Genomic DNA, 15,972 nt, shown 5'->3' with positions numbered 1-15,972 from the left:
TGCAAACGGTGAATGAGAATAAGAAGAATATTGGTATCGAGATATATAATCGAGATATAATATATATATATATCAGTATGATATACACTGAAAACAGAAATAATTGAGGTAACTTATAAATTTAAGATGAATTTTGATAATATAAAGAAGATCTGAATAATAATAACTAATCGAAAGTAAAACTTATAAAGGTTTTAAATTTCAGAAAAGAGACAGAAATGGAAACGACGCATTTATATACTAATTCACCGAGAGTGCTTGGAATGTATATACCTACTTTACTTTTTTGTTTTGTTTTGTTGTTGTTTGTTTGTTATGCCTTTGTGGCTTGGCTTGTCCCCTCATAGCCATTTGGCAGGTTTCGCCTGCTAGGTGGGCTGGGGGCAAATGCTTAGAACTAACGAACTAACTAACCTAGAGTCCTCAAAATTTAAATAACGTAATCTTGCGTAGAATGTAGGCATGTGGAAGCCCTAATTTAATTTGGAAATTTGTTTTATTCTAGATTTCAGATTTTGAAACACTTCAATGAATTTTTGATTAAAAAAAAAAAAACTAATGGATTTTAAAGCGAGCAATAGCAACACTCTACGGGGGGGGGAGGGGAAAAACTCCAGCGTGCGAGGCTCTGTATCGAGAATTCTAAAGATATGCTCATTTTAAAATTATTTTGCGATATCGCTGTTGAACTGAATTTTATAGTTGGAGTTCGTAGAACGTGATATTTAATAAATAAAGATAACACACAAAACGTTAATAAAATTTAAAACCTTTCAGATTTTTTTTTTTTTTTTTTTTGAAAATAAAGGTGTTTTTAAAATGCCCTCTAAATAAAGTTCAAAATAGAAATTTTTCTATACATTCTTTCATACTATTTAGTCATTTGCTATACATACTGAGATTCGTACTTTGACAGTCTATGGGTATAATAGTTTGGTTTCGCAAAATAGAAATTTCTTGGTGAGATATGTTATGTCATAAGCCACATAAAGACAGGTAGAATAACTCACTAACGTGTTATATTTCTATCCCTTAAGGTATCTGCCTACGTTCGGAGCACTTTTGTTTTAAAACATAGAATTCTGATGAAATATATATTTATTTAGTCAAAATATGATATCAAATCACGAAACTAGGTAAATTTTTAGGAATATTTTCATAAATTTTTGAAATATATGCAATTTTATGCACATTTTTAGGAGAATTTAACACTTACGTTAAATGTCGTATATTTTTTCCCACAGCATATATTTCAATTTTATTTATACTGTATACTACTACAACACTCATCTGTGTTATGAACTAAAATATTTATGCTATTTCTAAAATTTACTAAAATATGTGCAATTACATGAAAAAACACAGTTTTTTTGTAAAATATTTCTTATCGTTTTATATAGAAATACTTATAAAACAATCAAATTAATAAATATAACTTAGATTGTAGCTTGAAACATAGTAAATAATATAGAAAACACTTTAGTGAAATTCAATAGAGATACCTTTAGAACGTTTTGAGTAATTACATTTCTTGTATGTAAAAACACTAGAAAAATTAGTTTTCCAGAAAACGCATTTAAAGATTTCACATTAACAGAAAAACTATTCTGTTGTATTTACACACTTAAAATTCTCCACATTTGTACATCACACCCTAGATATCTTTATACTTAAGTAATTTTGATTTCCTATTTGATTTTAATTTTTTTCTGGCTATTTTCGAAATGAGCGACGAATGACGTTTCGAGTTCTTTATTCTTTCGTTATCAATTCCAAAGTAATTTTTAATCATTTCTTGTTCGATTGATAAACTTAAATGTTCAAACACAGGAAGTAATCCAAGATATCCTGAATTAAAAATTAAAACTGCTATATATGCACCCAGCAACATAGTCTTTATACCTAATCGCAATGTTGCCAGACCCAGTTCAAAAAACCGCAATGTTGCCAGTCCCAGTTCAAAAAATTAAGGCAAATAATTATGGCCAGAAACAAAAAAAAAAGTACCCAGAATTAAAATGAAATGTTTTAGCACTATTTACACACAAACAGGTAAAAAAAAAAAACACGGATAACAGCATTGTTTACATTTAAGTTGAGCCTTTTAAATGGCACTTCCGGTCTTCCTGCTTTCACTTCCAGTGCAGTTAATTGGCTATATCTTCTCTTCTAATTATCACAAACGTAAAAATGAACCATTTTCGGAATCCTACAAAACTGACCTTTCAAACTGGGCAATTAAAAAAAATCAAATTTTTTTCGCCGAAATCGTTTTTTTAACGAAGGCAGATAGATAGATACCTTAAGATGCAGAGTTCCAAAAGTTCAGGTGAGGTGGGTCCCATTCCTTAGAGCATTCACAGAAACCACAAGGCTTTCCATGAAATCGAAAACCAAAGATTCGTGTGAAATTAAAACCACAAAACATTTTGTGGAATCGAAACCACAAGGCTTCTCAAGAAACTGAAACCATACTAATTGGAATTTAAAAAATATAGCTACCTCAATGTTTTATGTTGAACGCTGATCAGTATTAATTATTGGTTAAAGAAATACGAGTGTGTACATACTGAATGCAATGCCTGGCCTCATTCAGAAGTTTCATAATTTTCAAATTAAAAAAAAAAAAATTAAAGGCAGAGTAAATGAGAGTAATTTGTGAATTAAATGATAATCTAATTTTTAAAAACTGTTTAAAAATTTATCCTTAATAAAATCTTTCTACTGGAACTCACGTCCTGATCTATCCTTGCTATTTTATTTTATTCACAAAGCATACCTTTTTCCCCAATATTTTTTGAAAAAATCTGATGTGTACACCACATCACTTCCTTTACGGAATATTAAATTATACGCATTTTTTCTTGCATTTCATTTAAACCTATTGGATTGAATTAAATCTACTACGTCGATAGCGCATAAACCACAATAGAATAAATGCACTCTTTAAAATTCACTATATTGTTTACCATAGCGACACTCTGGCGCTAGGTTCACTTAACAGCGCTATATTTTGTTCATATTATAACTCAGAATGCACAAAATTTATATCATTTGAAGAATTATCTAATCCTTGTCACATGTTCTATTCAAATACTATAATAAATCTAGAACGATGAATAAGAGGAATTAAGCAAGCGAAGCAAAAAAGAAACAGTTTAAAGCACAAAATGCATATCATTTAAAGAATAGAATTATCTAATCGTTGCCACATGTTCTATTCAAATACTATAATAAAGCTAGAACGATGTATAAAAGAAATTAAACAAACAAAACAAAAAAGAAACAGTTTTTCACAGACGATTGAGTATTTCTCATTCAATTAATTCAGTTCTCACTTCGCGACGAGGCAAAAATACATAAAAAGTCGAAATATCTGTAATAAAAATTACGATGTAAATCTTCAACACTTATTTCCCCGAAAAAATTCCAGAAAGGATTAACCATGATTTAATTCGCAATAATAAATGAAGGCGTTATCTTTGTTGTTGCAAAGCTAAGTTTCCTCTAGATTGGCAACAAATCCACCATTCTGCTGTTTCAAATGTAAACAAGCAATGGCCGCCATCAAAAACATTATTAGGCTTAGCGGTACTTAAACAACTTTAAAATTGTTGATAATTCTAAAAATATTGCATACAGATTTACTAAAGGCATAAAAACCTTAACCGGAAGATATGAACAACACAATTCAATCATTTTTAAAGCAAAAAATGCACAATTCACAAACATATACGAATAAAGAAACTGAGATCACTGACCCGAGTAACAGAATGAATATATTTATATACTTTTTTTGATGCGGCCGATTGCAACCAAAATACGAGGTCGACATCTACATGTTATAGCAGTCCTATATACAAAATTTCAACGTTCTGAGGCTACTCGTTTTTGAGTTATGCGAGATTCATACGTGTACAGACGCCACGAAAAATTCTCTTTAGAATTAATTTCAAAGCAGTTTTATAATTTTTTTTGGAGGAAAAGAGTCTTTTATTCTGTTCTTACGTACAGATATCACGCAAAAACATCGTTAAATTTCATTCGATAGCGGTAAAAATGGATATTTTCGTTGAAATATGCTGCCTGAAACCTTTCGCGATTACAATACTGTCTTTTTACTTCGTACAAGGAAGTTAAAAACAACACAATACACGAACCAAATTAAAGAACTTGAATTCTATGCCTTATCATTTCATCAATACATCTTAGAATCTATAAATAAATAAATATGAAATTTATTTTATGGAAATCTTGTGGGCGTATAAGGCTTCCAGGTGCCCATGTTCGCAGTAGGAGTAAGTCATTCAAAATGTGATAGCTCTAGGCACCGTTGTTTTATCACAATGTGAGATACATACACACATTTATGCAGATTTTTCATTATTTAATTTCTTCAAATATAATGCAGGGCGATAATATTTGGTGGCAATAGTTTTAGAAGTGAAACGGACATTCAGAGTGATCGACGCAAAATCGCTAAACGAAAACAGGGACAAAGCTCTTTGGGCTAAAAAAAAACCGAGGATATTAATTGAAACCACTCACTTGTTTTCGTCCCTCCAGAAACGTTTAATTAGAATATTTCTTATTTCGATCCATAATGTTGAATCTGGAGATGTTATAAAAGAGCGTTATTACGAAGGCAAATATCCTAAATTTCCCCATAACTTTACTAAAAATATCTTTCTCTTTATAAGCAGTATAGAGATTTATTCATTATTCGATAGATGTAAATTAAGAAACCAAAATTCATAAAGGGCAATCAGTACAGACTGATAAAATAGGAAGAGATGTTAACTGATTAAGGCAAAAGAATCAAGGATTATCTGCCTATGGGAATGGATGCCTTCGTGGTGGAAGGAAAACTGACTAGTATCCACGTTAACAAGTAGAAATGCACATCTTATAGACAACCCGTTGGACGGGATTCGAACCTCGGTCGAACTACCAGTGTTTAGCGACTTTACCGCTCAGACGTTGGGGACAGGAGAAAGAAACGTAAAATTTTAAATTAGGCAAAAGAAGCAACTTTAATCTGACGTAGATTCGTGATATTCCATTTCAAGCTTTCCCGATTCAGGCTTTCTGAAAGTGGCAACAAATAACGTGGCAGTTCAGGCCTTTTTCTCCCCTTCTGCAACAACAAAAATCGTATCATTTCAGCTTTTCTGTTTTTAACTTTTCATAATATTTGGTAGAAAGATATTGGAAAGGGAAGAGCAGGTGTTCACAAAAACAAGCTGAGTTAATTGAAGCACGCGCTATTATTTCATTTACAAGGGCGCTCAGTTTTAATTACATGTGGCATGGAAAAGCGCGCTTTTTGCATATACGCGAGTAAAATTGAATTTTTAGAAACTTCAAGAGGTAAGCCAGCTATAGCATATATGGGTATATATGGGTTTTATGTGCCGTTTCAAACGAAAACATCTGTTTCGATGGGATCTTTTACTTTCGATATTTTCCAGTCTTCAGTTTTTAATATTTTAAATTCTACTTCAAGAAATCAGTAATACCGTACGCAAATTTTAAAACCATCTTGTTTTCAGTATTAGATATAATCTAATGCGTTAATGTTTTCTAAAGCAGTGTCTGAAGCTTAACGGGCGAAGAGTCACTATAACGTCACTTTATACATACATCACAGTCAAGTAACTCCTGTCGCGTTTTCGGATTTTGCGTTGACCCTCAACGAAAAGGCCAAAATGGGAATCCCTTTTACCCACCCTATCAAGAGGGGCTGAAATGGTACAATTTTTAATAAAGCCTCATCTGGAAAAGCCTGATATGGCATATAACCGTAGATTTTAAATAAAAATAAATCGATTTCGAAGGCGATCAGAAGATCTCTTGTTTAGCAGCAAAAAAATACATTTTTGCCCCATTTTAAACACGGATTAATTTTTAAAAAGAAAATCTACTTTTCAAGTTTGGTATGAAGTAATATTTATGACAAAGGAGCCGCTAAGGCATCTTAGATAGACAGAAAACAAATTTAAAGATTTGCGTGAATGAAAATATTTACAAATTTTCCCTAAGTGAATCACTCATCACACGGCATATATTCAGATAGCAACCGAATTTTGGCCCATAAATCTATGAGAAAAATATATATCTATGAATCTATCTGTAGATCTCACCAATGACTGTGTATGGCAGCTGACCACTGACAGCAGCAGCGAATGGGTTGCTACATAGCATTTTTGTGGCTCCTTCCCCCGCGAGTTAAATGTAGTAAATAGCAGTTACTTAAAAAGTCGCTTCAAGACATCCCTCCCTTCCAAGACACGTACCTTTCGTAAGACGGTGCCTCAATCAAGCAGTCAGCCATATATGTTGCATCGGATCAACATGGATGATTTCGATGGCTGCCTGAATATATCTTTGAAATTTATCTGAATATATCTTGTATCTTTGAAAGATTTTGAGATACGGTGACAGTGTCCTTGACGTATTCCATGGAATCCGACATTCTATTGTCTTCCTGATCCACATGACATGACGTATTCACAAGTTCTTGCGAAATACGCCATACTTTTTCTAATCCTTCCGAAATACGCAGTACTTTTTCTAATACGTATTTGTCCATAGATACTTCAGCAGTTCCTTTAACCTATCCCCTCTGAATTCAGACGAACTGCACATCTCAGTTATACGTAAAGATATTTTTAAGATAGTAATGGAAAGAATGTCCTTAAATCCAAAATCATTATTATTTTATTTTATTTTATTTTATTTTATTTTTTTTTGTGTGTGTGGGAGGGGGGTGCAAAAATTTTATAACTTCTTCACAAGTTACCATACTCAGGAAGAAAGTAAACTTAGAAATAATACTATCACTCTCATCTGCAGCTTATACTTCTGCACTTAAAATCGATCGAACTCAAAATATCTTCTTAGTGAAAGACCAGGAAATGGCTATCATAAATCATGCTTTTCTTGGATTTTTTTTTCTCAATTACTGAAGTTGGAAAAAAGCTTAATACTTTCATGAATAAGGAAGACATTTTTTAAACAAATTTATTCCAGTTGTAAGAGTATAAGCGAAGTTAAAAAAAAATGTGTGCTCACTTCACTATCTGCAGAAAATTTAAGTGAAATAATAAGTGAAACGTCGTTTGCATAAAGATAAAAATCCTATCATAAAATTTCTTACAGACTAATGAAACTTGAAACCTAGCTATGGGTTATTACTTTCTCTTGAAATGTAATATTAAAATAATAACAATGATCAAATATTGCATATAATAATGATTTTGTAGCAGCTCCCTCTACGTATAATATTATATTTGTTGTTGCGAAGTTTAGTTTATCTAGATTGGCAGCAAGAAAAAAAAAATGTAAAAAAAAAAAAATAAATAAATAAAAAAATAAAAAGAGTTTGCTTTGATGCTGTAACTCTAACGTCTTGTTTTATTATTGTGAATTAAATATGTTTAATCTATTCTGGAATTATCATTTAAATTATTAAATTATTTCATGTATTGACTCAGCATAGCGTCCACAACAATTTCAGATAACTGCTATCCATAAAGGATGATTTTAGCATTTATAATGAAAGATGAATAACTGACAGGGCTGTCCTCTAGCATTTGACTACTGTAAAAATCTTATAAAAACACATCAATGGGGATTTGATCCTTTTCTTAATCTGATCACGGCGACGCACACAATAATAACTGACAAAGGAAGGAATGCTTCGTGGAGAACTTCTAGGAAAAAACAAAACCACAAAAACGCCCATACCAATAAAAAAAGACAACCAAGATGCAGTTGTTCATTTATCTACCTAGATCTTTTGTACATGATGCTTGCAATAAATATTTCCTTCGAGTACAAACAGAATACGAAATTCGCGAAATGAAAATAATAAACATCTTAAAGAAATTACCTTTAAGGAGTTCGAAAAATTTTCGGAATGTACATATTTTACGGCTATTTGTAGCAAAAATGCGGTATAGATTAAATAAAAAAATTTGGTGTGTACACCACATGACTTCCTTGTACAGAATATTAAATTATACGCAATTTTCCTGCATTTCATTTAAACATATTAAATTAACAGTTAACGAATTTTAAATTAAATCTACTTCGTCGATAGCGCATTAAGCACAGTAGAATAAATGCACTTTTTAAAGTTCACTTTATTTATTTACCATAGCGAAACTTCGGCGCTAATTTCACTTAACAGCGTTACATCTCATTCATTTTACAACTTAGAGTGCACAAAAATTATAAAATATCTAAGCAATTACCGCATGTTCTAATCAAATACTATAATAATAAATCTAAAACGATGTATAAAAGAAATTAAACAAATTAAAAAAAAATAGTTTTTCACAGGCGATTCAGCGCCGTTTACCTAATGCGCATTCGCTACGAATTAATTCAGTTCGCACTTCACGGCAAGGCAAAAACACAAAAAAATTCAAAATATTCTCATTAAAAATTGAAAGATATAGAAAAACATAAAACACCAAGTACAGTTAAAATAACTTTTAAAAACTTTTACAATTAAAATTACAGTTTCTACACGAATACAAGCTAATAACTTAAATGAAAATTTCAGAATGAATTAAGCATAATTTGATTCGCAATTATAAAAGAAGATATTACTTTGTTGTTGTGGAGCTTCGTTTCTCTAGATTGGCCACAAATCCACTATTCTGCTTAGTTTCAAATGTACACAAAAATGGCTGCCATGCTAAACAAAAAATTAGGCTTAGCAGCACTAAAAAAAAATTTAAATTGTTGATAATTCCACAATTATTGCATGAGGGTTAAGTAAAAGCAGTAAAACCTTAACCGGAAGATAAAAACAACATTATTCAATCATTTTTAAAGCAAAAAAGGCACAATTTACAAACAAATAAGAATAAAGAAACTGAACTCACTGAGCCGAGTAATATAGTGTATATATGTAAATTTAGTTATTTTTGGTGCGGCCATTGCAACAAAATGGGAAATGCACATCTAGATGTTATAGCAGTCCTATACACAAAACTTCAACGTTCTGAGGCTACTCGTTTTTGAGTTATGAGAGATACATACATGCATACGCACGTACAGACGTTACGAAAGTAATCTCTTCAGAATTCATTTTAAATCAGTTTTATAATTTTTTGGGAGAAAAAGAGTTCTTTATTCTGTCCCTACGTGCAGATGTCACGCAAAAACATCGTTAAATTGCATTCGATAGCGGTCAAAATGGATATTTTCGTTGAAATATGATACTCGAAATTTTTCGCGATTAGAATACTTCCTTTTTACTTTGTACAAGGAAATAAAAAGGGTTATATGGACAACTTGTTTGGCTTCACCGAGATCAAATTTCGGTGCCAAAATAAATCTTTCTAAAATGCGTTTTAGCATGTATATGTTTATTGATTATTTTTAAAATTTATTTATTATTTTTATTTGAAATAAACTAAATAAATCCAATTTTTCCCCCTTCTCTTGTATCAAAGCTCAAAGTCTGATTCTTGCGAGTTATGCGAATTGTTCGTTACACATGCGAAATAGAATCCAGCAAGCATATCATAATGAAGAATGGTGAGCCCATCAAAGAAGTCACGATTGTAGTTCAGCCAGAAATAAGATAGATACGCTTGAAGTAGCTAATGCACATCTCTGAATAGAAGTGTCAGAATCGTCTCGCGTTAGATAACAGTCTGCAAGAAAATTCCATTAGCAGCACCTGCGTAGTGTATTTTAGTCTTTTTTCCCTTCAGATGTCCTTTTTAGTGAAAGAATGTATCAACATTAATGAATAAAACAACACTTTAAGCACTAATAGCATTAATACTTACTTCTTATGAGTACTTAGCACAGAAATGGATTCAAGATGTAAAAAAAAAAAATATATATATAAGTTCCGATTTGTATTATTTTTTCTGACTTCAAATTGAAAACGCTGCGTTAACTTATTTTTTTTTAACCTCGAAGACCATTATTAAACGCAAAAGTTTGAATCATTTGTAACATATTCATTTTAAATATCAAGTAAGACCGTTTCACAGAGAAATTTTACTTCAATGTGTAAAAACATGGAACATTGCCAGTCAATCCTTTACGCATCACAGAATCCCACAATCTTACGTAACGACATTTTTTAGCAGTGGGAAAAAGGCCAAAGCTTCCGTTCAAACATTCGTAGTTTATCAAATTAAACCGCTTTAAATTAGCTCTTAATTTTTAACTCCAGATACGAAGCATACAAAAAATAAATGAAAAGTCCAAAATTAAAAAAAAGATAACTGAGCACGTACACAAATGGAACAAACCTTTCTGTATTTGTTTCTTATAAATGTCTATTAATTCTATAAAATCTAATTCTGACAAAATATTTTTTCAGTTAAATGCTGAAGACAAAATGTTTATTATTTCTTTATATGTATAATTTAACAACTTATTAGCTCGAGAAATAATTATTTTATCGTTTGCAAATTAATGTTTTATTACATATGAATTGAAACCATGAATTAGTAACATTTATTATGGTGCAGCATCGCTTCCCCAAACTAAAAGAGTAAAGACTGAATTCATTTTTAAATTATAATGTTAAAAATAAAAATTTAAGCACAGCTTCGTAACAATAAATATATACAAAATATATACGCATATACTGTCAAATTCTTTCATTTTCTTTGATCACATAACACTTTTAGATAAAAAAAAAATGTATCGTAAACAGTGTTCATCTCGGATATCTTACGAATATATTCAGTTCATTTCATTTATTGCAAAGACTTCGGAGAACACAAATTATTTTCAGAAATAATTTATAACACTGAATTGAAACTTTAAACTTCATTAAAATAATTTACGTGTTCTTAATGTTCCGTTAATATCATGAAAAGTCTTCGCCTAGAATCTCATTAGCATCTCTCAGCCAAATTGAAATAACAGCTAATCATAAAAATTGCAATAACACAAAGCCGATCAACTTAAAACTTGCATAAGAGATAGAGCATGGTAGGGAATGAAGATGATTAGCAATGCAACGCATTTTCAAATAATTGACGCCTAGAATGCTATACCAAATAGAATCCGTGAAAAAGAAGAAAAGGGGTGGGTTTTTATATAGAAATTGTATTTTGTTTTTAAATGCATACTGTGTATGTCTCGAATAAGAAGACAGAATGTACAGTTATAAAGCAGCTGAATTTTATTGTGGGAGACTTATAGCGTCCCGTGATAACGAACTATTATACCCTCTAAAATACATCTCCCGCTTGTCAAAATACGACCACTGATATCCGAATATGGAATCAACTGAATCCAGAATAGACAGGCGAAGCAACATGTTGGTTGACAATGACCTGGATACACCAATGCCTATGAGAAAGACGTCTTGTGCAAATGGACCGTACAGCCATCACATCATGCAACCTAGCATATAAAATACAGAATATGCCACGCCACGTAGTGTCTACGAGCTGGGTGAGAAGTAGTCTTGATGTCCAGACGAATCCTGCTTCTGTATGTAGCATCATGATGAAATGCAGCTGTTGGGTCCATAATCGTAAAGTTCTAATATAGGGCGACAGTCAAGGAGTCCTCTCCGTATCTGATACCCTTATTTAGTGTTCTAAACAACCAGTTTTACATTACAGATGTGTTAAAGCCTGTCGTTGACCAGTGTCTTCAGAAGTAACCTAGACCTACATTCTCAATACGTGATACTTCCTCGGCACACAAAGTCTGCAGTTCTGTGTTGGCAATTCAGAAAATCTTTTTCCAACTAACCTAGTCTAGTCAAAGGTCTCGTAAACACCGACACGACAAAGACAAACCAGCGACAACAGATGAATTCCGGCAATTAATTACAGCTGCCAGTATTCGAAATTGCAAACCTAAGGCTCTTCGACGCTATGCTTCATCACGTAGCAGCAGGCAGTGTGGCTTATGGAGGCAACATTCGGTATTGATCATATCTCCTAATGTTTATCCAGAAATTTTAAGGATTTCATCACTGTATTTTAAAGAATCTGTAAAATAAACTTAGGTGTACTGTCCTAGTTGTGTACTACTCCTTTATGGGTTGCAATATTGTTTGCTCAGTAGTGAAACAAACTAATGCTTACCTAATTAAGACACAAAAACACGCCGAATAAATACTGATTCAGAAGTCAAACAACAAAAATCAGCGTTAATTCACAAAATTTTCACAGGACTAGTTTCGATGGTTTTACCGAACCATCATCTTCAGCTGCAAAACCGCAAATGAACAAGATAGGAAATAAGATAGAATGAACAAGATAGGATTATTTCCTATCTTGTTCATTTGCGGTTTTGCAGCTGAAGATGATGATTCGGTAAAACCATCGAAACTAGTCCTGTGAAAATTTTGTGAATTAACGCTGATTTTTGTTGTTTGACTTCTGAATCAGTAATGCTTACCTAGTTAAACGAAAGAAAGTAAAGACAAAAAAACGTTCATACCTTTTTATCAGCTCAGACATTTTAAACGTACACAACATATTTTTACAAACTCTGTCAATTAACATAGAAAAAAATTACAGCCGAAATTATGTTTTGATACTTAGTTATTAGTAAAGTCTTCCGAAGACTAATGTACGACTATTATATCTCAGAAGAATATATCATCCAGTACTGGGAATTCGCTAACGCTGAAAACTTATTATAATTTTTTAACTTAAGAACCTAACTTTATTTCTAATATTAAAATCAGAATATACAGTATCATATTATTTTAAGATCTATTCGGTAAGTATAACATAGAATAACAGCAACAGTTTTCTAAATTACTCTGAATAAAAATGAGATTTTTTTATTTTCAATTATATATTTATATTTTGAATCATGTAAAACCAGACAGATTTTTTAAAAACGTGAAGAATATGCACTAAACATCAAATTATTACAAAATAATTTCAAAATATTTATTTATCTAGCGATTTTTAAAACTGTTGATTTTCTATCAGTAAAATTTTACAGCATGAGTTTACATATGATGAATCATTAAAAGCAGTATATAGAACTTCGCTCCGCCCTATATAGCATGGTACGCCCTACATAGTAATTATATAGTATATCGTTTCGCCCGTCTGTTCTGAATTTAGTGATTTTAATTTATCTTCATGTGAATCATTAAATGATTATTAAATCATTAAATCACTATTATTTCATTCATTACTTACATTCATTAGAATTCATTTATTCATTAGAATAAAGTTATTTCATTCATTAGAATAAAGTTAACAGAAATTCAGTATCTAAATCGAGAACATTTTTCTTGTAAGGTTAAGTTTTTCATAAATATATAAATCTAAATATCACCTTCTAATCTGCAACTGTTAAATTTCAAACAAAAAAAAAAAAAAAAAAACTTGCAATTTACTCCAGCTATTTCGGTGCCCTAGGCGATCGACAGTGTCCTTCCTTCTAAATTAAACGTATTAATAATTCAGTACAAAATATATACTTAATTGTCATTTATGATTACAATTTAACTGGCGCCCTCGGCGGCTGCCCATGATCGGCTGTGATTTGCAAAATAAATACCTTCCATTTTTCCCAATGGTAAAAAAATCTATACAAATTTTTTAAACTCTAATAGTCACCTGAAAGTAGAATCTACAATACTGCTAAAAGTTTCTCCAAAAATTTATTTTAAAATATATGAATTTTTTCCCTTAACTATAATATATGTATACTCTTATCAATTTCTTATTATTTAGTAAAGAAGTCAAAATCTAGATAAATCGATATATTGGCATGTTCTAATACTTCATAATACGTATCCACAAAAAATATACAGCCATTAAAAATAATTATCTGTTATTGAAAACAATTTTCAGAAGAAAAACAGCATCAAATTTTTATTGAGAACTGAAATTTATGGATAACGCATCGATTTTCTGTGAAATAATGTACTCGAGGAAAACGACTTCGTTTTTTCCTTTACGCTCTAACCTGAAGAAAAAAAATCCCACCTCATAAAACAGAATTTCATCATAAAAATATCCATACATATCGTAATGATTCGAGAAAGAATAGTTATTATTTACTTAATAAATCGCAATGAAACAAAAATTTAATTAAAATGACTAAAATACCTTAATTTCACTTTCTCGGTACATATATTTGTATTTTCATTAATGGTCGTGTTTTCGGGGGGGGGGGAGGTAAATCAAGATAAAATTTGCTGTGTGATATCATAGTTACGGTATTTTCCAATTTTACAGCAATATGAATTAAAATTATTCATTAAAAATGAAAAACTTCATTCATTAATGAAATGCTGACTAGAGTAAACGCTGGATTTTTCCCTATATTTCACATTCCCCTTGGTACACGTATCTTCTTGTTATTTATTCCCTCCTCTACGACTTCCACTATTTCAAATTCCTATTACAGGTATTCAATTAAACCAGTTTAGAACACTCAAAAAATATACGAGACGTTTTACACAATAAGGATATTCTATTTAGTATGTGGCATAGTCAATGTTACCAGAATTCGGTACAACAGTTTGCGTAATATAATATATATAATTTATTTACTAAAGAAATATTGATTATATTACCTCCTAATATAAATTTAGTAGAAGTATCAAAAAAGAGGGAACCCATATGTAGGAAGTTTAATTCCGAAAATTGTGTTTTCGGTAACTTGAATATAAATTATTAAAAATATTTTACGGGGACTTGAATTTAAATCATTTAAGATCTTTCAACATTATATATATATATATATGACAGAATGATGAATGACTGATTTTCTAAAGAAATATATATAAATAAAGAATTATATATCCGTTTAAACTTTAAATAAATTATACCTTTTCAGGCTTAAGCGCGTAGCCATACCTTAAAAGGAGAGCTCTACTCCTGAACCTCCGAGAGAGACAAACGCTCATGACGCGGAAGCAGCTAAAAAGATGCAGCTCGTCGCTGGCGATAAGTTTTTCCCAAACAATCCGAACATCATCTTCCCTCATGCAGTTACTGGGTCACGTGAAGCAGACGTGTGTTAAATGGGTTCTTGCGCCGAGGTAGACAAAACATGCCTTTCCGATCTGGCGGTATCTCGTAATATCTCGAAACTCATTATTTGCTGTTATTCTTAGTTTCATTTATGTTTGACAGGTGACGACATCCAAGTTAAGAATAACGAGCGCATCGAGCATGCAGAGAGAAAAAGATACTTTTTATCCATTTGAAAATAAGTAATAGCTGATAACTTCAAACGCGTATCATACGCGAATACAAATTTTAAATGCAAAAAAAAAAAAAAAAAAAAGTACCTGCTAAATTTTGTCAGCCAAATAAATGAATTATATCTGACAGAGTTAGGTGTGATATTCAGTCAGGTCCGGCTAACAGTTTCGAAACCTTAGGGGACCAGTGCAATTTGCTCCTTGTGTAAAATAAACATTTTAATAATTCATGATGAAATATGTCTTTACTATTGGTCTCTTGGAAAAATAACGTAGCTTGCTATGCCTGGAACTCGCATTATAACTATGCTTGGATCTACAGAGGCTGTTCACACATTTTTTAGACGATGTATATTGTATTCACAAAACTAAATTACATAACATTCTTGTGTTTAAAATGTTCTATTTGACATCCCTTATTCTGAACTATCTTTCGACACCGTAATTTCGAGGATAATAAATGCCTTTTGAAGTGGCAGAAGAGATATTCTATCCCATTCCTCTCGAACAGCTTTCCAGAGTCCTGTTAGGGTTTTGGGACAACGTTTGGATAACGCTTGGATATTTGTTAGGGTTTCGGGATAACATTTGCAGTTTTTAAAAGTCCGAAAGCACAAAAATCCATAGGTGACACATCGGGAGATTTAGTAGGGATATCAGTGAAGGGTATGGCCTTGATACCAGTTTTTTGTTCCATTTTTTTTAGGAAATTTACGGTGGATTTTGATGTGTGACTGCTAGCTTTGTCCTGATGGAGTCTCACAGATGGATGGCACTGTGGGTAA

General features: G+C 31.6%; 1 protein-coding gene across 4 annotated transcripts in view; it reads right to left on the bottom strand.

Annotated features, from left to right (window-relative positions):
• The window catches only part of LOC118187991 (uncharacterized), a 275,888-nt gene that overhangs the window by 171,843 nt on the left and 88,073 nt on the right, over positions 1 to 15,972 (bottom strand). The window contains exon 1 of one of the 4 annotated variants that reach the window (XM_085814596.1): positions 14,838 to 14,958. The exons of the other annotated variants lie outside the window; for them this stretch is intronic. The gene's annotated coding sequence lies outside the window, so the exon portion shown is untranslated. Of the gene's footprint in view, positions 1 to 14,837; positions 14,959 to 15,972 lie in introns of those variants that run through there. 4 annotated transcript variants of the gene reach the window in all.

The sequence above is a fragment of the Stegodyphus dumicola genome, chromosome 4 (assembly GCF_044657685.1).
Source record: "Stegodyphus dumicola isolate Sdum_Otavi_A_Nest chromosome 4, ASM4465768v1".
In the NCBI taxonomy this organism is placed as follows: Eukaryota; Metazoa; Arthropoda; class Arachnida; order Araneae; family Eresidae; genus Stegodyphus; species Stegodyphus dumicola.
The sequence above is the reverse complement of the archived record's forward strand: the minus strand, read 5'-3'. Positions and strand labels throughout refer to the sequence as shown.